Source organism: Rhamphochromis sp. 'chilingali', assembly GCF_963969265.1.
Source record: "Rhamphochromis sp. 'chilingali' genome assembly, chromosome: 20".
Classification (NCBI taxonomy): domain Eukaryota; kingdom Metazoa; phylum Chordata; class Actinopteri; order Cichliformes; family Cichlidae; genus Rhamphochromis; species Rhamphochromis sp. 'chilingali'.
In genome coordinates, this window is record NC_137947.1 from 10,031,896 (window position 1) to 10,054,000 (window position 22,105).

Sequence of the window (22,105 nt, forward strand, 5' to 3'; positions counted from 1 at the left end):
ATCCGCCTGTCTGATTGACAGTGACAAGATGTCTCTGGATTAATGGTTGATTTTAAGAGCTAATATCGAGCCTGCCAAGAACTAAAGAGGGTTTTTTTGTGTGGAAATGTGTCTCTCACTATGCTAGATACATTTTATTTCTTTACAGCAACAGGCAACAAATCCAAGTGTGGGTGCATAAATCTGAAGGATCAATAGAGAAAATACAATAACCCATCCTTGGGATTATTGCTTGGCAATAAGTACTTCCCTGAACATTTTTCATTATGAAGACTGAGATTTATCATTGATTTCTCTGCCAAAACATGTAATGCAGGTGAACTTTGTGGCGTGTTTGCGTTAATGTGGACATCCTGGCTGGATTTAGTGTGGGCTAAGTCTATCTGTGACAGGCAGCAGGTGCTGTATATCACTTAGACGGGGAGATAACACTAGCTAAAGACAGTTGGGTTTAGTGCTGTTTGTAGATAAGGCCATAGAAGCTAACTTTAGCATCTGACATGAGATGAGAAAAGCTGTGATTGCAGGTGGCTTTGGCACATTGGCCGTGGAGATGGGAGTGATTTCTAAAACAAATCCTTTCTGGATTTATGTCAGCTTTAGACTGGAGGTAAAATGTTGGAAAAACACTTATATTTGGCAATTTGCTCAAGTCCTCCCCCAAACAGCAATTGTAATAGCTTATCCTGGCTTAGTAACTAGGGTCAGGAGGTCTGCTGAGCTTTGGATTACTGTACTTGTTGAAGTTGTATGCATGGTATTTTTTGTTAGGTAGTTGATACCTTTCTAAAACCCGATTTTAACTGTGCATTTATTTGAAGAACACGTGCAATGCAAGTGACATACATGTTTCATTATGGAATTTTATTACCTGCAGATAATATTCATTTTAATGAAGAGGGCGAAGTTGTTAGGAGCCAAATCTTTGGGTGGGTTGTTAGCAAAGACTTTCTTGGGATCACCAGAAACTCTGTTTCTCCGTTTTCACTGTGCGCGGCACAATGGCAAAATCACAAGCACTCCAGAGCAGGTTGTTTCTTCTGAAACAAACCCCAAATTCTCCAGTGCAAAACTGATCCTCACATCTTGTGTGTCCTTTGGCCTTGGATACTAGAGATTACTACAGTGCTTGTAAGTCACCAGGATATGGCCAGAGACCCAGTTCATATCACCAAATGTTAGTTAGACTGTTTCAGAAGTCTTCAGAGGCTGATGCTTGCTTTCTGTTCAGGTTTGGGGTCCACGGTGAAAGTCCAGCTTGAATCTAAACAGGACTTCCAAAAAGTGCACTAAAAGAAATGCAGCGCCGCCCAAGGAGACTACCCTGAAGTTTAAATCTTTGATTTTTATGGGTGGACTTCTACACCTCACTGTAATGTGTTATGTTTTATCTTTCAAACCCAGCAGTGTTTTTTTTTTTATCATGCTGTAATTGTGTAATAGGTAGCAGTAATTGAAACTGTATTGGTACCACGTGTGAACAGAAAGCACACCAAACAACAGAATCCAGGATTTAGCAAATGACCAGTTGAAAGACAGCCATTATCAGGGACGACATGGTCTTGACTCAGGTCCTGTTTTAATGTTGTTAGAGTTAGTTTGTGTGCAAATCCTGCTTTTTTCCCCCCCAAAGTGGGATGTGATAGACTGCAGGACAGTTCAATGTTTCCTGGCTGCACGGAAACAAAAGGGCACCTCTGCTATTCTCAGCTCTAAGTCTCTGTCGGCTCTCTGTTTGTCTGATGTCTGGCTGTCACGGCAGAAGTGGAAGACTCTGCCAACACCCTTCAGCCTCACAGCCACCTCCACCTACTAAACTATGTGTTCTACTTACAGGAAGATGTCATCTCATGCACTAATGACATGATTTAGCCTCGTGGATATGAGCGTTTGTGCGTGTCGTAAAAATTGCTTTGATGTCTCCCTCTCGTTTTCAGCGCTATAGGAGTTCATCCGGAGTTTTATTCCTCTACAAGTTTGTTTTTCCTGTGTCGAATCTTATGTGATGGTTTGGCACAAAAAGCGCTCTCTGAGCAATGCATCATCCCTTTAGAAGCTGAACGCTGTGCCAGGCAAGCTAAGTGTTTTGCTGCAGGCCATGAAGGCAAGAAACTTCTTTTTTTTTTGCTTGGTGAAATGAGCAAACCCAAAAGACACAGCATCAATTATTCACCCTCCCTCCTCCAGTCTGACATTCTGATTACGACTGGAGGTGGTTACAGGGTATCAGCAAGGTTGCAGAGTAGTCATGACAGGGGTTCAAACTCTAATATGTTTGCTGCCAAGAAATATGGGTCCGTATGATGCGTTAGCTGCCCGCAGGGCATCAGAATGAATGGTAATAATTCATCCTGAGAGAATGCAACCTATTTTTTGAGCCATTTCCCTTGACGTAAAGACAAGGAAATTACTAGTCTCCCTATTTGGTAAAGACATTAATGGTAATTTTGTTTCCCTACTTAAATTAGACGGTGCTGGACTGATTACTGGGTGAAGCTGGATCTGGTTTGTGCACTTACTGTAAAGAACAGACAAACATACAGTGATAGATAAAAAGGGACACAGATACTGATACTTGAAAGAGGGTGTTGGCGTTCTTTTGGTTTGATTACAGTTGAGGAGGTTTGTCATTGTCTGCCAAAATACTCTCTGTCTGCCAAAACAAGCAGCACAAAACTCCCGAGGGCTGGGCTTGGAAAGACACCAGTTACTGTGTATCTGTGCTTTTGGGCAAACCCAACAGAGTCATCTTTGTTTTGTTGGTGCGCAACATAAAAATACCATTGTACGGTAGTCACAGCGTTGCCGAGGTCTTTGTGTAACGCCAGAATATGATCCGGTGCAACAGCTGTTTATGAAAGGCGGAGAGTGAGCTCACTGTGCAGCCAAGGTGGTGTTGATTGAGTTATATAAAATCTATTTGCAGCCATCAGTGACAATAGCAGCCTCGGGCAACGGTTGAGCTCATCTACCATCCTGCTGCGCACAGAGTCATATTTTTTTATTTTTTTGTTCCAAAGCTGGGCGAAACGGATCAACTTCCTGATGGCAAAACGGTAGAGCAGCGGGATCAGTCGGCTGCAAGTCTCTCCTTTGGTGTGGAAGTTGAACTGAAGTGTCGCTAGTCTTGGCAGTCCTGCAAAGAGAGAGGGGTGTGCTGTGAAAACTGGCATGTTGACGCTTTCATGCCACTGTCACGCTGTTCACAAGGTGCCCCGGAGGAGTGTCACAATGCATTCTTCTCACTTAGTAGAGCATGTCCCTGTCACACTCCGGGTTGCGGTAGTCAGACGGCATTCCTCTCCTGCCATCTGTCTCTGGTATTATAGTAGCATGCAGTAGTTATTCAGATTGCCTTGCTTTTATAAGACGTGCTGCTATGTGCTTAACTATGTCACGCTGAAGTCTGAATGCTGGATGTATGGGACTAATTAAGGGCAAATTCGTGTGGCCAAAACATGCTTCATTACTGCACTAAATATTTGCGCAGGAAAATGCAAGTAACCTGGAATCTTCCGCATTTAAAACGCATCACAGGTCACATGAGTTCACTTCTGCAACTCTCAAACGGTTAATGGGTCTTGTTGACACTGAGGCGACAGTAACAAGCTGCAGCCCTCCTTGCCCAAGTTAAAGTACTAGAATGCACAAAGAGGAACTCCTTATATAGTCGTTTATGTGTCAAACGACTACCCAACAGTCTTCCCCAAACTGGCACTGGTCGGTGTGACAGCGTTATTAGTACATTTGTCATGTTGTGGTTTCCTAACCAGCTCCCCTCCCCAACCCCCACCCTCCTGCCTTCCAACAGTCTGAAGATGTCGAGAAGGCACCACATGGTATGCTGCACACAGCACATGGTTTTGGTTACAACAGGCTGTATCCTAGTTCCCCCACCCCCGAGCCTGTTTGCACAGCGCCTTCAAGGCCAAATCACGAGCACAAACAGGGTGAAAAGTACGAAAATCCTGCAAATTTTTACGCTGGGTTTTAAAATGCGGTCACACAAATGTGGTTCTCGTGCATCTTCAGATGCTTGCAAGCTCATGTGATTGCTGTTATGTGACTCACAGGAAGTGGGTAAAGGTGAGATTCAATTACCACACTATCATTATTTTCTGAATATAGCATGCTCTGATGATAATAGATAAATGAAAATGAAACCGATATAGACAAGTGTTCATTTTATGCCATGCAGACTACCAAGGAACTGCACTGCAGTTTGCATGAGGCCAGTGTAGGCTTCACTTCGTTTCACTTGTAAAGGCATGGAGTTATTTTTATTTATGGTGCAATCCCTCACCGTGCAAATAAATTTTTTTTGTTGGGTGTGTTACAACTGCTGCAGCAGAATATTGGTTAGCTCCATACAGCCGAGATGAAAGTGAAGCATATATACAGCACCTAATTGCAATCAGGACTTAAAAGGCTGCAGCTCGGAGGAGATGGTGGAATATATGATGTGATGAGTGCATAAATCAGAGATAGAGAAAATGCATTATGCATAGTTCAGATAAAATGGACGTCATTTGTCTGCTTTCATTTGGAGTCCGAGCACTCGAGGCAATTTGACTGCAGTGTTTTTTCTCTTCAAAAGAGCTCCATTAGTTATTGGCAGAATAGCTGAGGACCGATAAAACACACTGACGTCCACCTTTACACCATGCTTTCTTGCCTCCACCACCCCATTACATTTCGGGGAACACTTCCTATTTCCGCACGAGCGCGGGTGTCTTCTGTGAGGCTTTTGGTCTTTAAAGTGAGCATTTGGGACTGTGAGCAAAGCGTTGAAAGGCTTTTTGGAAGGGAAAAAATACAATTTGATGTGTCACCTTGGAGATGGCAGTTGACAGCTGTTCCATGCACAAGCTGGGCTTAATTGGCGGGGAAATTAGCCTGACCTTGACTGTGGCGGCGGCGGCCGATGAGCTGCCGCTGCCTGCCACTTGAAATGACATTGCTGTAATTTTTGACAGCAGCGAGCAAACACTCTGAGCATTAATTATATGGAGGAATGTGGCTCGGCGCAACAGACGCACAATGAATACTTATGTAAGCTGTCGCTCCAGTCTCCATGGTAACCCGCAGCATTATAACACATGCCTCCTCCGATCTTCTCCCCTGAAGTGGGCTGTTTCCATGGAAACCAGGCAGCCGCCTTTGATGATGGCTCTCATGAAATGACACCCGCTGATAGCGCCGGCTCCTCCGAGTCTCCGAGATGGAGGATGGATGGGTGGGTGGGTGGGTGGACGGGTGGTGGTGGAGGTTGCAGAGAAAAATATTACGGACAAAGAGAAAGACAGCCATTTCCCACAGAAACGGAATCATGTAACTGCATCTTTTTTCCCGGCTGGAGTGGTTTACCTGGCACCAAAAGCAGGCAGTGACAGGAACATCGTGAACCAGATGAGGCGTAGCAGAAACGGCTCACAGCCACATCGGCCTGGCTGGCATGCTTCGCATCTCTCGCGTTGATTCATGTGTCATGAAAAAAGTGTCATCGAATTTTTTTGTGTGCCTTGACTGCACAAGTAGCCTGAGAGAAATTTTAAAGTGAGAGAGAGCTTCATGCACCCCTATCTGCTGCACTCTTTTATCTACTTCTTCAAACAGATAAGTGTCAAAGAGTCAGAACACTTCCCTCCTTTGCTTTGCATTCAGGACTCATGCACTGCAATCATGTGGCGCCAGCGACATGACCTGTAGTTTTAGTTTTAGTTTAAGCCCCGTGTGTGTCAGCTTCTTGACCCTCCTTTCATATCGGAGCCCGTATCATGTGTAAGATCCTGTTGCGTCAGGAGCAAACTGTCTTGTGGTTAGAAGCAACTATTATTCATCTGCGTTGTGCAACATCCTCCAATAACCAGATACCGTTCTTGCCAGTCCTAACTGAAATTGGCTCTGCCTCCTGTTAGCTGTGCAGCATGGGTTTTAGTAGGTGCAGTCTGGGTGTCGGTAGGCACATTTAACCTGAATGTGCCTCGCCTGTCTGTGGGCTGGATGGAGAAAATAGCTTTGGCAACGACAAGCAGATCAAAGTGATCAGACGAGTAATCCCCCATGAGTCAGAAGGGAAGCAGCTGAGGGGGGAAGGGCGGTGTATATGCGTGTGCACGGGGAAGGCCAGGGCAGCTTTTTCTGCATTTTATTTCATCACTCTCCCTTATTCACACAGATAAACACAAACACTCATATACCCATCGCGTCTATGTGCTCAAACGCACAAGGTCCGCCTCCAGTGTTTCAATTTGAGCTTCCTGTAAGGTGACTTTGATGTTAAAGGGTAGTTTCATTTTGACTGTCTCAGAAAATAACCTACTGAAGACTGTAATTTCCCCTTGTGAGGAAAGCCAGCTGTGGCACATTCAGCAACTACATACACCCTTCAGACGCATATCTAATAGCACCAGTGGCCTTATGTTTGTGAAACTGAGATGCATCACTCTCACAAGGCAAATTATTTAACCGCAGTGACACAGACACTACCAGTTTGTGGTGACGTGTCATGATGAGGATCGTGTGTACAGCCCGGAGAGAGAATGAAGGCAAAAAAAAAAGAAAGGGAAAATGCACGAAAACAAAGCCGACGATGTAAGAACGAGGACATCGAGCCGCTGAGGCAAAAGATGTGATTAAAGCTCAGCTGCGGATCTTGACCGCACACTCGTTATTCAGTCCGGCTTTCATTAAGGGCGTCTGGTGGAAGGCTGCACACGGCTCTGCCCTCTCCACTGATATGTCACTGATATTTAAGATGTCTGGCTTCTCCGGCGCTGAAATGATTATAAAGTTGTGAAGTTTTAATAGTGAGGCTGAGACACTTTCTAATGATTAAAAAAAAGGAAGCTTCCTGTGAGCCCTCTTTTATGCCTTTGTGTCTGGATTAGCTGGTAATGGAGAAATGTCATTAGCCAGTCGACTCACTGGGAATTTCACAGAGTGTGTATGTGTGCGTCTGTGTGTGTGTGAATGTGTGATTTCAGGTCTCAGCATTTTGTGGTAAGTGTTTTGATGCTCAGTATGACTCACATTTCCCTCAGTATATTGCGCTCAGTGGGTGTACTTGCCTTCCCTCAGCAACAGCTAGTCAGACAGTGAGGGCGGTTTAAAACACAGGTGCAAGTGAAAGTATTATCCAGGCAGTAGCAGAACCAGTCAGGGTAGGATGATGTTTGCTGGGGCTTTGTGCCAAAGAGGAAGTTATTCTGCTCTCAAAGCATGGGTTGTGAAAATACAGTATACTCGCACAGATGGCCACGATGAGTCACGTCACAAGGCTTCCTCCTTTTCTGCTGGATAATCCTCATCAATTAGCTCCATTGTCAGCTGGCTTTTCACACTAGTGAAATTGATGCCTGAATGCTCGACAGCCGAGAATCTGGGCCTCTTTTCCCTTTAAACGGTGACTCACCCGTCGGGGAAGAAAAATCTTTTATTGTTGGAGCTTTTTCTCTTCAGTGACTTTGGATGATTTATTTACGAAGCCGGAGGCGCTCACAGCTAAACCCTCCCACTGTGTGTACTGTCATGGATAAAGCCCCAGTTGCATCACAGTGGTTTTTCATCAGTTAACACCAAAGACACACCCAAAGGGCTATAAAAACCTGCACTTGTGGGAAAGACAGCGAACAGGTCCTTACCTGTCCTTGTCCCTCTTTTAGTGTTTGAATGAGGTTTTTGTTATCTCTGCGATTGCTTTCATGGTATCAGTGACGGGAAATGGATACAGCGACAGGAGCTTTTCTGAGGCAGATGTGCTACTGGAAACGTTATCCCTCTTCCCTAACACATACAAAGACGCGCACACACACACACACACACACACACACACACATGGCTAACAAAGAAAAGGAATGTCAGAGCTCAATGAACAAAGACTCAACTGCGAGACAGTATATCACTTCCTGTGTTAAACTTGACCTTTGAACCTAATGTGTTTTGATACCGCTGACAGGTGAGGAAGGAAAAAGGCCAAATGCAGATTAGATACTGCGTAAGCGCTTGAGGTTATAAAAGATTTCTCATGAAACCATTTCTTTGCACTGGTAAGATAAGAAGCAAGAGTCACCTCAATTTTATTTCTATCAACATTAATTCCTTTTCTGGACTTTTATGGGATCAGAAGGTCCTTCCTTTACTTCAGGAAACTACTGAGCTTTACTGGTGTATTTGCAAAAATAATAGCTCAAATATATACATGGATCAGGCATAACATTAAGACCGCCTGCCTAATTTTATGCAATGTGTATTGCATAAAACTGCACTGTGTATTCTGACATCTTTTTGACATCAGAACCAGCATTAGATTTTTCGATAAATTGATATACAGGGCTGTTGGATTCAATCACACGTGCATCTATGAGGCTTGGCCATTACAATTTGGCCTTTGTCAAACTAGCTAAAATCCTTACAGACAAAATGTTTACTTGCTCCCTAATATATCCCCCCCACAGGTGAAGAGATAATAGGTGTTATTTACTTCAGCTAAAAGCAGCTGCTTGTAGTGATGAAACCAAAGAGAATAATTCTCTGTGTTGACAATAGGATTGACCAGAATTTACACAATGAACTTAAAGTTTTATTTAGTACAACCCAAAAGGAGTGACTGTGTCCATAAGCTCATCAGGAAAGTATTTTCTTAGGTCAGGGCCAAAGGCTGTTTTTCCATAGAATCCTACAGCACTGGAAGTGTTTTTGCAACCACAGCTGTTTTTGCAAAAGAAAGCTGGTTCATGGCAGCTCCTCCCTGGCTTCACTTCACTTCTGGTAGGTTGGTATCAGCAAATATACAGAGCCAAATAATTTCCCCATTAGAAGATACCGGATGCTAAAGCAGAACTATACATTGGACCTTTCCATGGATACTAGAGGCATAAACAAACAGCTGATAACAACTTTCCATGCTGATGCAACCCTGAATTTATGTCAAGACTGGCACTAAACTGTTTGTTTTTGTTTTTTTGCAATGTGGCGAAACAAGTTTTTATGTAAAAACTCACAATTCTATTTAAGTAAGAGCAAAACAGACCTTTTTGGGATCATATGCATGAAATGATTGGACCATAATTAATGTGGATGCCGCTTTTAATGTCACAACTAGAGACTTTTTGACATATCTCTGCAACAGCATGTATTGTTGCAGCTTTCTTTTTTTGCGCCCTTCACACATGGATATAAAGAGAAAATGCTGAATAAGGATGAATAAATATTGTGGGGGGCAAAGGGTTATAGTATGGCCTCTCAACAGAACCTCTGGGAGGAAACTAGGTTTGGGAAGGCCAGCCCTGTTTTTCCACAGAAAAGTGCTGCAGCACTTCCTTTCACTTTTCTTGCATTCAGAGTACAGTACAGTCATTCAGGAGAGGGGTGTGCGTAATCCAGTGTGACATCTAGTCTGTCTTGGTGAGACACTGTAAAGGAATCTGTGAATGACACAAACGCATGTGTTGTTGTGGCGTGAACAACACTTGCATCATGACGTAGGTGTGTGACAGAGAGGAGCCTGGCTACACTTAGAAATGAGGACACTGCATCTGTTCACTGCTGAAAGTGGGACAGTTTCAGTAACTTAATGCATATGTGGTGTCGGTCCGCGAACACAAATTTTGTTTTTGAGCTAACCTCCTCTTCGGCGAGCTCGGTGCAAGAAGCCTCGCGAGTAATTTGCGGGGCAGTGGCACGATGTTTCTGTTGATTCAGGGGAAAATCCGTTTTACAACATATGCACCCAGCCAAGTGTCCAATTAGTGCTGTTAAAAAGAAGGGGGGGAAAACCTCATCGAGGCAGAACTGGAATTACACTCTGTGAATTCTGGAGCCGCCCTTGCCAAGGTCTGACACAAGGGAATCAATGACTTCACCGAAATATCAAACTGTGTCATAAATTATAGTGTTTCATTGCCTCCAACCTTGATCTGCCGGAGTGAGGCAATTTCACCATCTTTGCTGCTGAAGATGAGCTGCGGCACTCCAGCTGCACTCCTGTGGATATTCAAATAATTGCCCTCTGCGCTGTGTGTTAGAGAGAATGAATTTGAATAATGTATTGCAACGGGAGTGAGGCCACAAGGCCTCCGAGGTCATAAATTCTGCTGCTACATCAGCTCAGGCCATGAGAAAGGGAGGCACACAGGGTTGTTTATAAAATGCCCTTGGAAAAATGAGTCTAATCCCCAGCCAAACCGTAAGCCATGGGGAGAGCATTAGATAACCCACAAGCTGCAGAGTAATGAGAGTAATGAGGGAGATGGAGAAGCAGCGCCAGGACAGAGAGAATGCATCCATTTATTGGCTGTATGCTCTGATTGCCCAGACCATTTGAGACAAACTGGAGCCTGACACAGTGCCGGAGTCCATTTCGTCTGATCAGCAGCAATAAGCGCTTTCCACAGCCAGCGAGCGCTCCGGGCTGGGTGCAGCCCGTTCATCAAACGCATTGGGTAACCACTCAAATTATGTTTGTTTGTCTAGCATCAACATCAGGGATCCACTGTGACTGCAACCATCGCACGCAGACACACACAAGCTGACAGTCGAATGCGATATATTAATATTGAAACGTCAATGTTACGGCCTTTTAGACCACAAAACAAGTAATTGTTGCCTGCTTGTCCCAACCCCCCCAAAAACACACACCCACTTCACTTCACTTATGGTTTCACACTGCTACCAACTCTGTCACCTCGCTACGTCAATGCCAGCTGCATCGCAAGCCTTGCCGTGACACCTCTCGAACGCTCGGGGCACGAGCAAGTTTCACTCGCTGCCAACTTTCCTTGTTCGAAACATGTTTTTCTAGATAGGCCAGATGAATGTATGAACGTGTGGCGCTTTGGGGTAAAAAAACCATAAATATACTCCGTCACAAAAGGAACAAGAGCACATGCTGTTTACTCGCACACAAACAGCACGACAGGCCGGCCTACCAGGCCCAGAGTCCCCAACTCCCCTTGATGTCTCATTAGCAGCACAAGCAGGTTTCCTCCTGTTCAGGCCCAAAAAATAAATAAAAAATGTGAGGGGTAGGGGGTTGTGTGTGTTCTTTGTTGGGGTAGGGGGTGGGAGTGCCCTGAAGGGTGCTTTTGCAGAGTGCAGGTGAGCTGCAGGGCTGGCTGGCTGGGTGACTGCAGCATTATTGCCTCCAGAAGGGTTTCTGTAAATGAGGGCTGTCTGCCCACCCGCCCGCCTGCTTTACTCTGGCAGTCCACCCTATAAAGCCTGTGTGACGGAGCAGGTAATAAAGGGCCTGAACACAATGAGTCAGCACTTTAGCCTCCGTTTAATTTCATCTGAATGCAGCGCCGACCCCCCCAACCCCATCCCTACCCCTTCTGTCTCCCCATACCTCCACTCCTCTTTCTCTCTCCTTCGCACCAGACTTAACCCATTCCTGCCTCCTGTGTCTGACTTAAATGGTAGCACGAGAGCGCTTTTAAACCCTCAGAGGAAGCCGTGTCATGTGTTATTGTTGTTGGATTTTTTTAAAATCCTCTGAATCACTGTCACCTTCTGAAAAATGGCAGTAAATCAGAGCACTGCGCTTTGAATACTTCCGTCCTTTATTATTATTATTTTTGGTATGCTGGAGTTGGTGTTGGGAGACGAGGAGGTGTGTGTGTGTGTGAAAGGAGGGGAGGGGGGAGAAAATGTAGGCCACACATTCCTTTCCTAGGAGCTGTCTGAGCACAAGCAAACACCGCTGCTGCGCAATCAGACCAGGATTTCCGCCATTCCACATCACAGGCCTGGCTCTTCGACTTTTCCTCTCACTTCTCACGAACCCTCCTGGATCAGATATCCTCCGAGGCTCGCAGCTCCCGGTCTTGCACGATGTGCAAATTTCCCTGAAACAGATTCATCTGCTACCTTGAAAATTTGTGCCGAGCTGCTGATCTTTGCACCGCATCTGAACGATAAACGCTCCACTCGAGATCAGTATCTGCGCCTAAATGTGTATATTCAAACGTGGAGCGTTTTACCTACAGTTTGAAGATAGCCTTCTTGTTCCAGTTTTAACTCTACACAACACTGGGCCCTGTGTTATCCGGTGTCTAATTATGGCTTGTCCCTGCGCTGTTCCCTTTTCTGCTCCGCTGAGCTCTCTCATTTCTTTTTTTTCCCATATTGTTTGTGCCATTTCCTGCGAAGGATGGAGGACATTGTCCAGGCCTCCTCTTTCCTTTCTGCCCCCCTCCCTCTTGTAATAACTCTCTCTTTCTGTCTCTCTCTCTTATTTTTCCTCTGTATTTCTAGCTCTCTGTCTTTGTGTCTCATGCAGCTGCAGTACAATAACAGTGTTTGACTCCAATAGTCCAGACAGGACTTTGGTTTAAATAAGCACCCCCGAGGCCATGTAATAACCCAGCTACCCCCTGTTCTAGTCTCCTAGTCTGTCCCTCAGTGCTGGGGCCCCGGTCCACAACACATTCCTCCTCAAACGCCCTGCCAGCCACTTAGCCAGCCAGTCAGCCAAACCGCCATAGGAAAAACACAGAGCATGGAACTGTGATTCACAGCCCTGATATAGAATATCACCTCCTCCCTTCTCCCCAGTCCAACAGCTGGTTTCCTGGAAGCAGGCTTGTGCGGTGTGAGTTAGCGCTTTGGAGGGGGGGAGGGCAAGACGCTGCAATCAAGAAGGGCCCGGCTGTGATCCTTCAAAGGCCTCTCCGCTCACATCTGCAGCTCCCTGCCACAGTGTTGCAACATTTTGCGACCGGCCTGTGTTTACGTGAATGCAGAACACACGGTGCAGAGCAACAGGATTTGATGTAATGCCGGTTATCTCATGATGACACCAATCAGTTAAGGTCATAATTTTCACATGCTAAAGGTCCCTGGGTTGTTTGGGGGCGAAAGGTGAAGTGGAGGTGGGGCTGTTTGCTTTTCCAGCTGTCTCTGAGAGATGTGTACTTTAAGGTGACTGTGTTGTTGATAACTGAAGAATCATTAGTGCATCAGTAAATAAGGGCTTCATCTACACTCCTTTGGGAATGATGTCACCTATGATAATAAAGAAACTATTAGCTATTACTATTACTATTATTATAAGTCATTTCTCCTATGATGCACGGCTTAAAAAGTGTCCCTCTGCATTTCCCGTATATGCAATTAGAGTGCCCTCAACCTACTTTAGAGAGCATGTCAAGTCATATGTCTCTGTGGCCTTTCCTGTCTACACAATGACCCTCGAGAAGAGGAGAAGAATAGGAGCAGGGCTCACTTCCCTCCTGCGCATGAACAGCCTAATTTAGGAAAGCGTGTCAGTGTGAACCTTTGTCACATTGCAGGGCTCATTGTTCCCCTGATAGAGTCATTCCACTTTGAAAAGGCTTTTAAGAGAGTGGAGAATATCTAGCATCCTGCACCCATACAGACACATCTGCATTTGTATGCACGCACCCTCTGAATTAGTGCACAGATATTGGCGGGACCATTCTCATGCACACAATATAGGGAGATTAAGAATGGAAGTAGGCTAGCATGAGATCATGCGTGCTCTGGCTCATTAGGTACATTTAATATAGTCTGCCTGAAAAACCATCTGTTCCAGGCGGATGGTGCCAGATATGATGCGATGCTGGCAGACTTGGTTGTTCCTGTTTACTATTATGAAAGATGGCTGCGTAGTAAGGCTAGACAATAGACTTAAAAATCCAGTCTTTAAAAGGTTCATGCCTATTCTGAAAAAAAGCTTCTTCTTTTTTTTTTGCCAGATGAAGATTTAATATTATATTTATGCAGAAAAGGCAACTTTTACATTAGAATAGTTTAGCATTTTCAAAGACAATTTCCCCCCAAAATACCTGTTAGCTAGCTAGCTTAGGGTAAAGACTGGAAACAGCTATTCTGCCAAGGGACCAAATAAAAAAAAAAATCCCACTTAACATAACCTGTCAAATCTCATCAATCAATAAATAGTACTTTATTAAATGCATATAGAAAACAAAAGTCTAAATATTGCTTTTTTTTATGGGATTTATGTTGGGCTAAGTATTAGCATTGACATACTGGTTCTCAATAAATATTCAAGACAAGAAATACTTATTAGCTGTTTACTTGCTTCAAGTTTGTTTGTGTTTTCACTAAGAAAATTCAAACAATTTCATAACAAACACAACAAATAGCAAAGAATTTGGAAAAAAGATAAATATTTCTTCAACTTGCTGGCTAACATGGCATAGCAGGTATATAAAGTTAATTAGGTTAAGGATAGCGCTTAGCTAGTCAAAAAAATAAACTCAAACTGCTAACTGAATGTTTAAAGCTTAGCAATACGTTAGCTAAGGAGCATATGGTAGGCTTTGTTGTTAGTTTTCTTCTTTATCACTAAATTAATTTTCAGCTGTTTTGGAAATGTAAAAAAAAGGAACATGCAGTCTATGATGCTAGCGAAAGTTAGCCTTTTGAAGTTTTACAGTCACATGACTGTAACAACCACACATGTCACCACATGACCTTGTTTTGGCTACCATTTTGGATGAATGACAACGTAAGAACAAGTTCATAAGGCCACAGTCAGACAGGCCAGGAGACCACTGGTCACTGGGTAATAAAGGGGTAATCCCGAGCTGGTTGGCGCTAAACTCCTTGTGATTGCTTCAGTTGCATGTGACTTGTCTCCCAACACTCACCAGTCACTCTGTGGTTTCTCATGAAACTGTAAAAGTGCGCCACAAACTGGAAATTGATTGAATGGTACTGCATCAAGTCCGATATTGCAGAAAACCGTTAAGCAGTGTATCCATGACGTCATCTGAGAAAGACCAAGAGGTAAGTGGGTTCTCTCTTTCTACTAACTTTACTGTAATGTTATTTAAAAAGTCTGTAACAATCTAATATCCCAATATTGGTGGTGTTCCTACAGCATCAGAACAATGTTGGTCCAGGATAAACTTTACAACTAACCGATTACATTAGCATTAGCCAAGAAATTGGCTAATGTTACTTAAAAGCTATCACAAGCCAACCAACATGAGTGACCTAAATTTGGCTAACAGCAAACCTAACGTAATAATAGATTTGTTATATTGCATAAGTTGATAAAGAAAACACTTGAAATGCTTACCATTTGTTTCAGGAGACAGTTTTATATAAACAAAGACAGTGTTCTTCCCTTTTCCTCCACATTGCAAGGCTATGACATCACAACAACAATGTTGTTGCAATGTTGATCCCGGACCAACATTACTATGTTGCGACAGGAACACCACCACCACTGGATCACGTAATATCAGGTACATGGCCGAAAGCATGCAAATCATGAAATTATGAAGTAAAATTCAAACTACATGTGGCAGTTTATTTGAGCGCGCCATTTATGCATGATAAAGATTTTATATTTTCATAAAAATACAAAGTGGGTTTCAAACGTCCAACCGAGCGTGGTCATTTTAATCTCAGTTGTGTGGCTTTTTTTCGTAGTCACTGCAGCAGGACATGCGTGTCTGCATGTGAATCTGCAGAGACAGAAAGCCCCCATGCCTTTTTGGCAGTTGCCAGCCCCCCCCCCCCCCCCCCCCCCCCCCTCCTCTTCTTGTCTCAGGGTCTTGGGGATTAACTTTCCACTTCTCTGATCCACTTTTCCACAGAGCCAATAGCTATGCAGGTCTGGAAATGTGTTGTGTGGCTGCGTGAGACAAAAATCAAGGTCAGTTTCAAAATAATTTATGACCCTGGTCTCAAGGTTATTTTTGATCTTTACCTTTGCTGCCCACTCATTTCACTGACCTCATCCCCATTATGAATATTAACACAAGCAGGGACCTCGTTTGCACTTTGGAAATGTTTTTAGTTGTACGGAAACTCTTACTTTGACTCACAAATTCAGTCATCCAGTGTATTTCTAAGTTTCTCACTGCTGCTGGCATTAAATCTCCTATTTATTACATAAGTTTTTTTCATATTTCCATTAGGCTTTTGTATTTGTGCTCCATTCCAAATCACGGTAATTGCTTCCTCCTCTTGCTGTTTTGAGTGTGAAGAGATTACGCTTGGCAGCTGCAAATGATTTTGTTTTACAATTGGCCGGTAATCCAAAATTAGAATGGGGTAAATACATAGTGACAGAAGTGAACTTTTATACTATAATTTCACCTCCAGCTCCCACAGCTCTTAATGCACTGTGGTTTATTAGCGCAGTATATCTCGGATTTCAGGGAGCACTGTAAGATTTCAGCCGAGCGTCATTCAAACCGCAGGGTAGAGATATAAAATGGGTGAGTCCTCCAGGAGACGGGATTGAAAGCCTCCATCAAGGCAGTTGGAGAGGAGGGAGCCGAGGTATTCCTTTGAAGTGGGTGGCTCAGATATTAAATAATTGAGTTGTAGGAGATTAAAGTTTCAGAAGCTAATTTGGTCCCCTCCACGGCCTGTCACTCTGGGGCTTGAAGAGTCTGCAGCCAGTAGACAACTGGTGAATAAGTATGACTCACTTCCTGTGTGTGGCTGGGCTGGAGAAACCCTATATCTGTGGCAGTCTGAAACAGGAAGTTCATCCAGGGCACACTGTGTCTCTGACTCAGAGAGAGGGTGACGCCATATTTGCTGTCCGAGTGTTCAGGAATCCAATCCTCCATGTGCTCTAGCAACAACAAGGCACATAGAGGTTTCACTTCCCCTTAAAACTCTCTACATAGTTGCTGACAGCTCAACGGTTATGTCGAAAGACGCTCATTTGCTGATGCAAGAGGAATACGTTGCTTGTGTAAGCCTGGATTTCACTGCTGTTTAGGTGGGAGGGTTTTGGGCTCACTCGCTGCGTCCCGGCAGGGAGGCTCAACAGCCTGGAGGTGAAAGCTCCCTTATTTTTGTCAGGAACGCGCCTCCCAGCTGACATTGAAACCTAATTTTCAGGCACCTTGAGAATGACACTGTCCAAGTTGTAAGTAATTGATATGTATGAGGGCATATAAACACACACACATCGTCTTTGAGGACAAACAACAGACTGTTGAAGGGGGCGTAAGGACGCGCTGGTGAATTATCTCTCCTGCTTTCTTTCTGTCTCTTTGAGACTTATGCTGGTGCTGCAGCGCCGCAGCGGGCGACGAGTCTTCTGCAATGACTCAAGCCCCTGTGGTGATAATGGAAAAGATCAACTCTGTCTTCCTGCGGGTAGAGATTGGCTGGATAAGGCTCGGCCGTGAGGGGCCGTGCATTTGTCTTCCCGAGTCTTTAACCTTGCAAAGATGAATCAGACTTACAGTAGAGGCCTAGGCTGCCTCAACGGCTTTGAACTTCCAGACTCGATTCTGGCTTCTCCAGCTCTTCCCATGACCCTGAGCTCACACTCTGAGCTATTTTGTTTACAATTCCTCTTTGGAAAATTGCTGTTTAATAAAGCAAATACGTGGCGTCTGCTCACCTTGTTTATTCAAATCTCACCTTTGAAGTTCAACACCCGGTGTGAACACCTACAGAACCCTCCCCCCCCTGAGTATTTTCTGTTGCTTAGTGAAATGCGACAGTCACCTGGCCCAATAATATGTTTTGACTGTCAAGGGTCAACGTTAGCTCAGGGCAGTGTTGCTATGTTGCAGTGAAAAACAGGCCGCCTGTTGTCATGTGGGCCAGAGGGCTGCTGGGACGGAGAGCCAAAGCCCTGCGGTGGAATCAGTTTATGGAGGAGGACTATGTTTAAGAATGAGCCCCTGTGGGCTGTTTACACCATGCTGAAGCAGCATTGCTCTCATCTAGCTGGAGGAAAAACAAATAAAGCCTATAAACTGAAACTAAAAACACATTATTACTGCTGCTCTGCTGTATTATTACGGAGTTGCTGTTGGGTTGCATCATATACTAAACAAACTACAGATCTTTTTTGCATCAAGGGTGTTTGCAGTCTGACAGGACAAAATAGGCCGTGAAGTGGAAGCTTTCTATTGAGAATGAGGCCATGTATTGGAAATCGTTGTTGTTTAAGCTTTTATGGAAATCAAGGGAGCTGTTTTGTTGTTTCTCAGATGAAATTACCATTTGCTGTTAATAATAACATCCTGTAATATGTTAGCTTTAAGGCCAATCATAGAGCACCATAGCAAATGTGAATATATGCATGAGAGAAGATGCTTTCACTTATAAATGCTCTGAAATAAAATGGGATAAAAAAAAAAGCACACAACCACACACTGAATTGGCAAATTGTTCCAGACATTTATTCATTTTCTGCCCAAAAGATTACACCGGCATCTGATGAAACAGCAGAGCTGTCTAGTATCAGTCACCACGGGAACGTCAGCATCATCTCCAGATAAACGCACAATATTATGACTATAACAACAACGCCAACAACAAACACGGGGCTAGCCTTCAGCAGGGAGCCACGACTCCTCACTTGCAAACACCTTCTGTTCATTTTAATCCAATCTGAAAGCTTTGCTGTGCTTAAATTTTTTTTAAAAAGAGACAGAGACAGAAACAGCCAAAGGGCTTCTGTGGTGTTTTCAGAGAGGCACTTAAAACTAGCTCTGTCACTTTACCTCTAGCTTTTTACTCCACTGAGATAATGTCTTCACTGCCTCGAGGGGATGATCTCGAGGATGAACCCAGCAGATGAAAGAGAGCAGTGTGACGACAGGTGAAAAAAGAAAAAAACAAAACAAGAGCAAACACGACCTGGCAGGGAGTTTTTCTTTTTTAAAAGCTAAACAAAAGGCCCACAGCTACGGTGATCCCTCCCTCCTCTGGTATGGTGGCCAGGCATGCTGGAGCTCTGTTTGCATCTGCGCTCCTGTGCAGACTAGCTCCCCTTTAGCCGCAGGCTAGGAGGGAGGAACTGTGGGGCAGGGTGTGTCTGCTTACCATGGAAGCAGGTGGGCAGATTGCACCCAGAGGTAGGAAGGAAGGAGAGGGAGGGGTGGGAGCAGGTGGTGCGGCGCTACTGGCGGCAGCCCAGCAGCCACGAGCAACGACATGACGTGACGCTGCCTCTGATAGCATCATGCTGGCAGGTAGTGTGGCCAGGAGAGACAAAGGCAGAGCATATATACCTCATTTTTAAATTTTCATCAGTAGTCTTGCGTCTGGGAAGGTATAGAGGTAAATCAGCAAGATGTACTTAAGTAAGATTACTTATCCTAGACATACTATTGTCCAACCTGAAGCTACTTTTACTATATATATATATATATCTATATCCATCTATATATATATATATATATATATATATATATATATATATATATATATATATATATATATATATATATATATATATATATATATTACATCTGTAAGTTATTTATACTGGTAGTTTCCGAAGGTCATAAGATAAATCTAAAGGGTAGGAAAATACAGCTAGGAGGGCCCAACAGACACAAGTCATAGTGTTGGAATTGATTCAGTTGTTAATGTATTGCATTCATTAGTTTATCTGTTATGTTTGCATTAAAGCAGAAGAGAAGTTTAAGTAAAGCAGCTGAAAACTGGATGTAAATATAGCACTATAGTCATCACATCACATGATTTTGTTTTTTATTTAGAAGCCTTTGCTAAGGCTGTCCTTCCCCATCGGTCACTTTTACGAGACAGCCTTTTTAAATTTTTTTTAGAGGTTGTCCCAGATATCCTGCGATGTTTGATGTAGGCCAGCTCCACAGCCTGGTAAGCCAAGGGGAAACCAAGGAGCCAAGTTAAGTAGTTCACGTCACTCATCAACTTATTTTAACAGACATAGGTTGCACTTACTGTGGCAAAGGAAAAAACAACAACGAGCTTTTCAGAGCTGAATTCGGTAACAAATTCTCGCATCCCAGGATGATGTTTCTGACAGTAAGCAGCTTAATGCGTATATGTTTATTTACATACATTTTTCTTGGTTTAAAAAAGAAGTGAAGTTCAAGCTGCGGCTAAACTAAGCAGCTGCTGTCATAAGCCATCAAATTCTAATAAGGCATAACCTGGTCCTGGGTGGGCGAGGGAAGCCGCTGTTTTTCTGCTATTTCCATTTATAGACTGCACCAACAAGCCCCCTGGGAGACTGCTTGCCATGACTCATGTCTCCAGTGCTTCTGTTTCAGACTGAGCACTCCACCCCCCCGTCCTCTTCCTCCTCCCCCTCCCCTACCCCAATCTAATCTCTGACCATCCCTAACTCTAACTTGCTTTATATTTGTCTTGTTTTTCTTATTTTCATTGGGTTTTTTCCCCCTGTTTTTCTATTTTTCATTCATGCAACATAAACCTTTACAGAGGGCATTAAGAAAAAAAAGCGGGAGGAGGGAAAGGTCAGACCAGCCAGCCGCTGTAGCTGGTGATGAAAGCGATAAGCCGGGCTGAATCAGTCCCATGTAAATAGCAGCTACAGTACAGACGGCGGCCATTTCCCAGAACTGTTGTTGTGGTGAAACGGCCGCGTCAATATGGGGGGATGTCTCTGCCTTTCCCAGCACAGCAGCCTGCAGGCTTTTCACCGTCACGTGGTGCGCTTGTCCTCTCCCTCCCCTTCTTCTTCTCCTCTCTCTTTGGTTATATTCCAGTCACGGTGCACCCCCCCTCACCCGCTACCCCTCACCCCACCCCAACCTCCACCCACCACCCCCCCTCCACCCCACCCTGCCCCACCCCTGCGCGCTCTGTCAGGTCACCCGCCTTGTTTGTTCAGATGGAACAGAAGAGGAAATGAAAGCTCAGAGTCCGCTGTTAACCCATGCCTGCTCTGCTTGCCGCATGCAATTCCTGCTATTTTTCTCTCCGTGTCGTTTTCCTGCTCTGATGATGGCTTGTAACTATATCCGGATATACATTTGTTCCGTTCTAGCACAGAGTGGGGGGGAAAATAGCCTGCGTAAAGGATTCAGCTAAAAATACAGACAAATCTCAGCTGCTCCAAATACAATATGGGAACGACGGGTGGGGTGGTGGGGGGGGGGATTTCACCATGGTTGAGTATGATAACTACTTAATGTGCAGCTTGGGATATTCATGCATGTGTGACTACTCTGGAAAAAGTGCTGCATCAGTGTCTTGCTGAAGATAAAGCCAGACTCTCCCTCCTTTATTTCTATTGTGAACTTTCACACTCTCTTAAATACATAGGGCCTGCTGTGTTTGTACACTGTGCAAACAACACTGCGCGCATATGTGGGCGCATATGTGAGCTTGCGCTCATGCTCATGTTTATCTTCCAGTCTGCCACGTTCTTGCTTGGTTACTATGCAACCAGGTCAGAACAACACGGACACCACAGTAGCTGAATGGCCATTTTGGGTAAAAGCTCTCTGCAATAATAAACAGCTTCTGGCACTGAGAGGTTGTTTCCCAGCTGCAGATCGATGCCAAAATACAAAATTAACTGCAATACCATTTACTGCTGTGGAAAAACATCAGCCGTCCAAACCCACATACCTTCGGAGCCTTTGAACAGCTTGTAATCCCTCAGCAGCTAGATGACTCTCAAAAACACGCCAGCTCGGGCGGCTGCCAAAGAAATTACTGCACAGTTATAGTGTTACATTTGTATAAACTAAAGTGTTCACTCCTCACTCTGTCTGAGAGAATTTTTTCAGGGGGACAGGGAAATAATTTCGTGAGTTTAAAATGTGGCTTTTTTTCTCTCTTTTTTTTTGTTTATCTCAACTTGGCCACCGCTGGCTATTGTGCTTGCTAGGAGCCCTGAGATGTCTTTACATGGGGAAGATAAGCTTTAAAAGCAAAAAACAGCTGCCTTGGATTTTTACAATGTTGGAGCAGGAATGCTTCGTGCTTATTTTGAATTGGCTCCAAAAGATATTTGCAGCGATTTGAAGGGAGATCAACTGAACTTTACCCTCTCTCAGAGGAAGGCAAGGAAAAAAAAGAAAAAGACTGTTCCTGCCAAAATCTGTGAGGCTCAAATAAATTTGGAATTAGACAAAGTGCAACTATGCAGTCATACATTACAATCCTGCGGGTCACTCATTTATTTAAGTGTTTCATCCTAATCCAGCAGCTCTGCTCTGCCACTTATCTCTTATTGACTTGAATCAATGAAAGCACACGCGGGTACAGCTTGTGCAAACTGTCAAGGCTACGGTTTGTGCTGAGTTGTGACTGTAGGGTCTGTGCTGTGTTAGCCTTGCGCTGACATGTCATCATCATGGCCTCCATGACCACTATGGCAGGT